The sequence below is a fragment of the Xyrauchen texanus genome, chromosome 32 (assembly GCF_025860055.1).
Source record: "Xyrauchen texanus isolate HMW12.3.18 chromosome 32, RBS_HiC_50CHRs, whole genome shotgun sequence".
Lineage (NCBI taxonomy): Eukaryota > Metazoa > Chordata > Actinopteri > Cypriniformes > Catostomidae > Xyrauchen > Xyrauchen texanus.
The window spans coordinates 35,578,192-35,584,191 of record NC_068307.1 but is presented as its reverse complement, the minus strand read 5'-3'; the positions used below and the strand labels follow the sequence as shown (position 1 = coordinate 35,584,191).

Below are 6,000 nucleotides of genomic sequence, written 5' to 3'. Positions count from 1 at the left end.
ATGCACCAAAATTTATCTTTTTAACAGGAATACATTGAAAAGAACACAATATTTCACAATGAATACTGGACTCACATTTAGCTGATTGCACTTACAGTTCAACAGTGAGTGAATCTTTTCAGTCGTGAGATTGTATCTTTTTTTATTTATTCTTTATGGTTGCCTATTTTACATAGTTTTTCAAATCCCAATTTAACTTGTAATACATATATGTTTATTCACTCTAAACCCTCTCTTCTGGCACAGTCATGTTGGAAGCCACTTAAATATTTTTCAATTGAGTTTTAACAAACACAATATGTATAGAAAACCTACACAGACCATATGTTTTTCTAATTGAAAGATTCACCCAACCCCCCACCCCCACCCTCCACTGTAGTCAACAGTCATTGAGAGCCAGCAACATATACAATGATTTTTTTTTTTTCATAATAATAACAATAATCATCATTATTCTTTTATACACAAAAGCACAAAAGGTTGGCAGCAAGGCCGGCGTGAAATTGCACAAGACGGCCATTATTTCACTCATAATATTTAAACACTGTACAAAATAACCAAAGTCAGTATTTACAGCGACAGTTAGTCTGTGTATGTGTGTCTGTAACTGTGTTTGTGCGTGCACATGCCTGTTTGTGTGGATATGTCTGTGTTTGTGTATTTTATCTATCACTGTGGCCAGCTGTTGTGGTGGCAACTTTGGCTCATGCACTTGTTATTGTATATCTCCATGGTTACAGTGATGTAAGAAGATTTATCATTCTTCAGTATAGAGTTCTGATTGCCTAATCAGCATTTCAGTATAAAAAAGGAAAATATTCGCCTCTACCCAATGCACCTACCCAAATGCATTCAAAAGAGAGAGGTCCCACCAAACGGAAATGGTGATGAACAATTTGTGCTTTCAACGTGCATGCCCTGATTTTCATGTGAATGGCATTGAGGTGAAATTCATGCTACATTATCTCTAGCCGTTTATGGCTAGTTTACTTGAATATTTTCCAAAACACTGGTTTCTTTCTGATTTCTTTGTCTTGTTTTCAAATAAAAATATCTCAAACAAGAAGCAAAATTGTATTATAAATGAATACTTGTTTTCAGAGACTATATCTTGAAATAAGTGTTTTATCTTGTTTTGAGCATAAATCCAACACAATTCAGTGAGGTTTATGCTAAACCCAGGCTAATTTTAGGGCTGTCAATGGATTAAAATGTCTAAAATAGCTATTTACATGTCATTCCGATTAATTAATCACATTAATTGCAATTAATCGCATATATCAATATCTGCTGAGAAAGGTCCCCCAAATAAAGAATTTAATATAAAAAATATATAATAATTTAGATAATTATAAATATTATATATAGGCTTATAAATAAATATAATAATTCAGACTAAAATGTATTGCATTATTGTGGCAGACAAGTAAAGCATTGATTAGACAAAAAAGTAGCTTTTGAAATCAAAACATTTTTAGTTTTATTCCCATATCATTGAACAACAACCTACAATTGACATCAATCCATTTTGAGTTCATCAATCTGTCCTGTTCTCACAAAACGCGCTCTTGCGTTCCGTCTGCGCTATTTTTAATTACGTGGTCGGCAGGGGCGAAAATTTCATCAACATGTTGGGGGGGACAATAAACATTATTTTAAGAATATATCATTATATTATTTACAATACACATATTTTAATGATATTTTAGGGGGGGGACAACCCTCAGATGGGGGGGTCCTGACCCCCCCCGCGATTTCCGCCTATGGTGGTCGGTCTATGTACAAATGCGTCAGATGATGCCTTTAAACGGCACATTTTTAGGACATTGTGTCCAGTTAAAAGTAGTTTAAACTAAAGGTTGATCGATAGTGGATTTTGTAGATACCGATAACTTAGGTGGTTGAAAAGTCAGATAACCGATTATTATGCCGATAGTTTTTAAAATCAATTAATAGAATGTTAAAACATTTTCTTAGTCAGCACAGACATGGAGGCCAGAGTCTAAAATGAATAAAATCCCAGATTATTAAATGTTTCAACCAAAATCCCAATAATAATCAGAAAAGAAGATTGGGTGCATAACATGGGACATTTAACACTAAACAAGCCTAAAACACTATGGGGACTCTTATTTTAAAATTATGTAGACTTGGCTCCATTCCAATGCTCTATATTTAATATTTACCAAATTAAGCTTTTTACAGCCTATATGTTATTGTTATTAACAATATGAAGTTGGAGACAGAATGTTTGTGCTGGTGAGGGATGTATCTATATAGTCACATTGTTATTTGCATGCTCTCGCTTCAATTTAAAAAACGCAATTTTCAGAGGAACTATCGGCATAGATTTTTGCCGTTAACTGTTAGTTCCAAAAATCAACTACCGAAACAGATTAATGGTAAAACTGATATAATGGTCTACAGCTATTTTAAACTTTGGTTTGAGGTTTGTTGAGGCGCTGACTGCCCACTGCTGACGCGGCTCGTAAAACATGAAGTTACATGAACTTCAAGCCTAAATTGCTCAGGTAGTACAAACTTTTATTACGGAATTTCCATGAAAAACATACTTATTTCAAGATACTGTATATTCTCTGAAAACAAGTCTTATTATCATCCATAATTTTGCTTCTCTATTAAATGTATCTTGTTTTAAGGATGTTTAGATATTTTTACTAAAAAACAAGACTAAAATAATTATTTCGAATTGTTTTGCAGTGCAGTGACATAGAAGACTTACTTTAGGAAATATTCATGTTCAGATTTAGCCGTGTTTTTAAGATCTCACCAGCACAGCTCTGTTTTCTACTATTATAATAATTCTCATTATTTCCCATTAAATGTCTGTTTTCTTTGTCAAGGTCACAGATCATTGGCGAACCTTTCAATGACAAGATACCCAATGCACAAAGACTAGTTGAATATGAAAATGTGAACACAACCATGTGAACTCTGATTTCAGCGTGGACGCAATAACAGATCACATGAATTCCTGAACCGAATACGGGTCTAAACAGCATTTCCTGTGTTAGGAGACGGAATAACGAGTGCATAAGCTGTGTGCCCAGCTGAACACCCGATCACACTGCAGACAAGAATGACAGTACTATAACGAGCCAAAGAGAGCTGAGCAAATTCATGCCGCAAGCAACAGAGATGGTGGATGTCCCAAGACCAACAGTCCACACAGTAAACCCTTTGGCAACAGATTCCCTGAAAATTAGGGATGACGAGGGCTTTCATAAACATGCCACTTAAATAAAATGAAAACAATCTAGTATTTTGATAGTTTCATACACACAAGATAAATACAAACATGTCCCTATTCGTAACTGAATCGAAAGTACACATCTGAAAGGGATGTTGCAGAATGGTTTTACATGGATTATTGCATAGAACATCTAAAAGTAGTTCAAACCCTCTTCCTAGGTGTATCTGCGTACTGGTAAATGTGGTTTTGGGAATATGTATCTGTAGGTATGTGGGAGATGGTGATAGAGTAGTTTGCTTGGGGGTTTTTAGAGTTTATTTTACCTGTTTACGTAAGACACAGGTAAGCGTCACAGACCTGTGATAGTAGAATTTGAATGCCTGTGGATCACATTTAACGACAAAATTATTGTTCTCTGTACAGATTAGCATGCTATTGCTTAAAAAAAGAAACAACAAAAAAAATATAAAAAACAAAACAAAGCATACATTATTTTAGATTACCAATAATGATGAGAAAAAAATGAAGTATAAATAATATTAATTATAATAATACCAAACATTAAACAAATACCAGAAATATAAATCCATAAACACACAAATCAATGTCTTACATTAGCAGAGTGTTAATGAGGGATATGTACTGTACATATTCAGCAGTATACAGTTGTGCAAAATAAATCAAGTAAGGATGATATGGAACTTTAAAAAAATATGTGAGGTATACAAGTAAAAAATATTAGTAAGGCTCTTAATTTAAAAGAAAATTAGGCAAAACGTATATGAAACTAATAAATAAAAATAATAATGTAAAATAAAATAACCAGAAACTAAAGAAATTCTGTAATAGAGTGGTAATGGCTTACTGGTTGATAAAACGACTAACATTCTGCTATTACTGACCCCTGGACTTGACTAATATTTATTACCTTTACATTAAAGTACCAGCTTTTTACGCAAGGTGCACATGGCTTCACCCTTAGAGACTCTTATAAAAGGTGTCTAGATATGGATTCATATATATTTATATCATATATGTATACATATATATTTTTTGTACGTGCATTCCATGTCCACGGTTTACACATTTGCATTCATTAACACACATGACAAAAAGGTTAAGGAAGAAACGAAAACATTCATAGAGAGGGTCAATCATCGCCTTATTGGAATGTCAAGATCTTAGAAATCGAGCATACATTTTTTTTTTTTTAAAGAGAATAACAGAGGCATTGTTCATTTGAAGCCTTTGTAAGGTAGTCGTTCTCCTTCACTGCTACTGTCTCCAAGAGTCTGGGTGTAGACGTCTTCATTAGGACTGCAAAAATCTAAGAACTGTGGCTGTCTCTTACCTCTTCACACTGCTTAGAGAATAGGGAGGGACACCTGAGCACAGAAGTGTTATTTAAGGGAAGATATAATTGTCTGGAAAAACCTCAAAAAGAACAGGAAGTTTGGCATTTTGGGAAATGTAATCGCTTCATCAGCAACTATGGAATCATTTTGAGAGAGATTTTCAGCCTCCATGGTTGGTAGGTTGTGCAGATGTCATCTGATAGATAGAAGTTTTCATTGATACGTCAAGGTCAGGTGAAACATCTGGAGGAAAGATAAAAGAATGACATTTACAACCATATTTGATACATCTTCAGTATGGTCAAATGCAATATTTGTCACTCAGAATATCCAGGGTTCAATCCAAGTTAAGCAACATATCGGCAATATTTGTGACATTATGTTGATTACCACAAACAGTTATTTTGACTCGTTATTACTGTATAATGAACATTGAAATAAACACTCTTTCAGAAGTAAAGCAACCAAATTTAAACATTGTACACGTTAAAGCTGCACTACAAAACTGTGGGCTCTCTAGCGGCTTCTGTGGTTGAAACCTAAAATTGCAAGCAACTTGCGGTGGAACATTATAAGCGAGTATTGGCACTGCTCTGCGGGTATGAATCTCATGGTTTGAGCTAACTTTGCTTTGCTTTGCTTTGCCTATAGCTGATATGAGTTCAATTGAGAACACATTATTTTTATATTACAATTAGGGTTGCAAATTTTAAGACATTTTTCAATCGACAATCGTTGGCATTAATGAATGGAATTGACTGATCATTAACAATAAAAATAATAAACTGTAAATGGTGATCAGCTTAAAACTCACAAAATACATGATACATATTTATTTATACAAAATTTGATTTTTGACTGACAAACCGTTCTAATGCGAAACTGAAAGCGTCAACACTGCATCAGAGAAAAATTCCTTACTGTAGAAGGAAAAGTTAACACATGGAACACATAAGTAAGAATGTGCATGTAGCCAAGTATTTATTTATTTGTATTTAGCGCCATGTCAACAACAAGGCTATCCACATGGTGAGAAAAGATTAAGTATCAAAAAACATAAAACTTAATAAGGAATTTTAGTTTTATGATAGACAGAAACTCGCAAGCATGTTTCTGAGTAAAACCTTTGTCTAATAGTATTAAAAGCAGTGCGATTGAATAAAATGTGCTTAATATTTATTATATTCTGACAGGAAAGACATGATGGAGGTTCTTCACATTTTAATAAAAATCCATGTGTCAGTCTAGAATGAAATCTTCGACACCTAGTATATACAATTTGATTGTGCCTATTTTCAAAGTTAGAGAAAAGATTATTAGTTATACTGGGATTTATTTAATTAAGCTTAATGTTTTTACATTCGTCCCATTCTATCTGGCACCTGTAAGAGATATAAGAGTTTAGTAAGGGTTTTAGGACATGTCCGTCAT

General features: G+C 33.7%; 1 protein-coding gene across 1 annotated transcript in view; it reads right to left on the bottom strand.

The window, feature by feature from the left end:
• Nucleotides 1-372: 372 nt before the first annotated feature.
• Nucleotides 373-6,000, bottom strand: part of LOC127625995 (protein bassoon-like) — a 135,082-nt gene continuing 129,454 nt past the window's right edge. The window contains exon 14 of the mRNA XM_052101493.1: nucleotides 373-4,812. The gene's annotated coding sequence lies outside the window, so the exon portion shown is untranslated. The remainder of the gene's footprint in view (nucleotides 4,813-6,000) is intronic.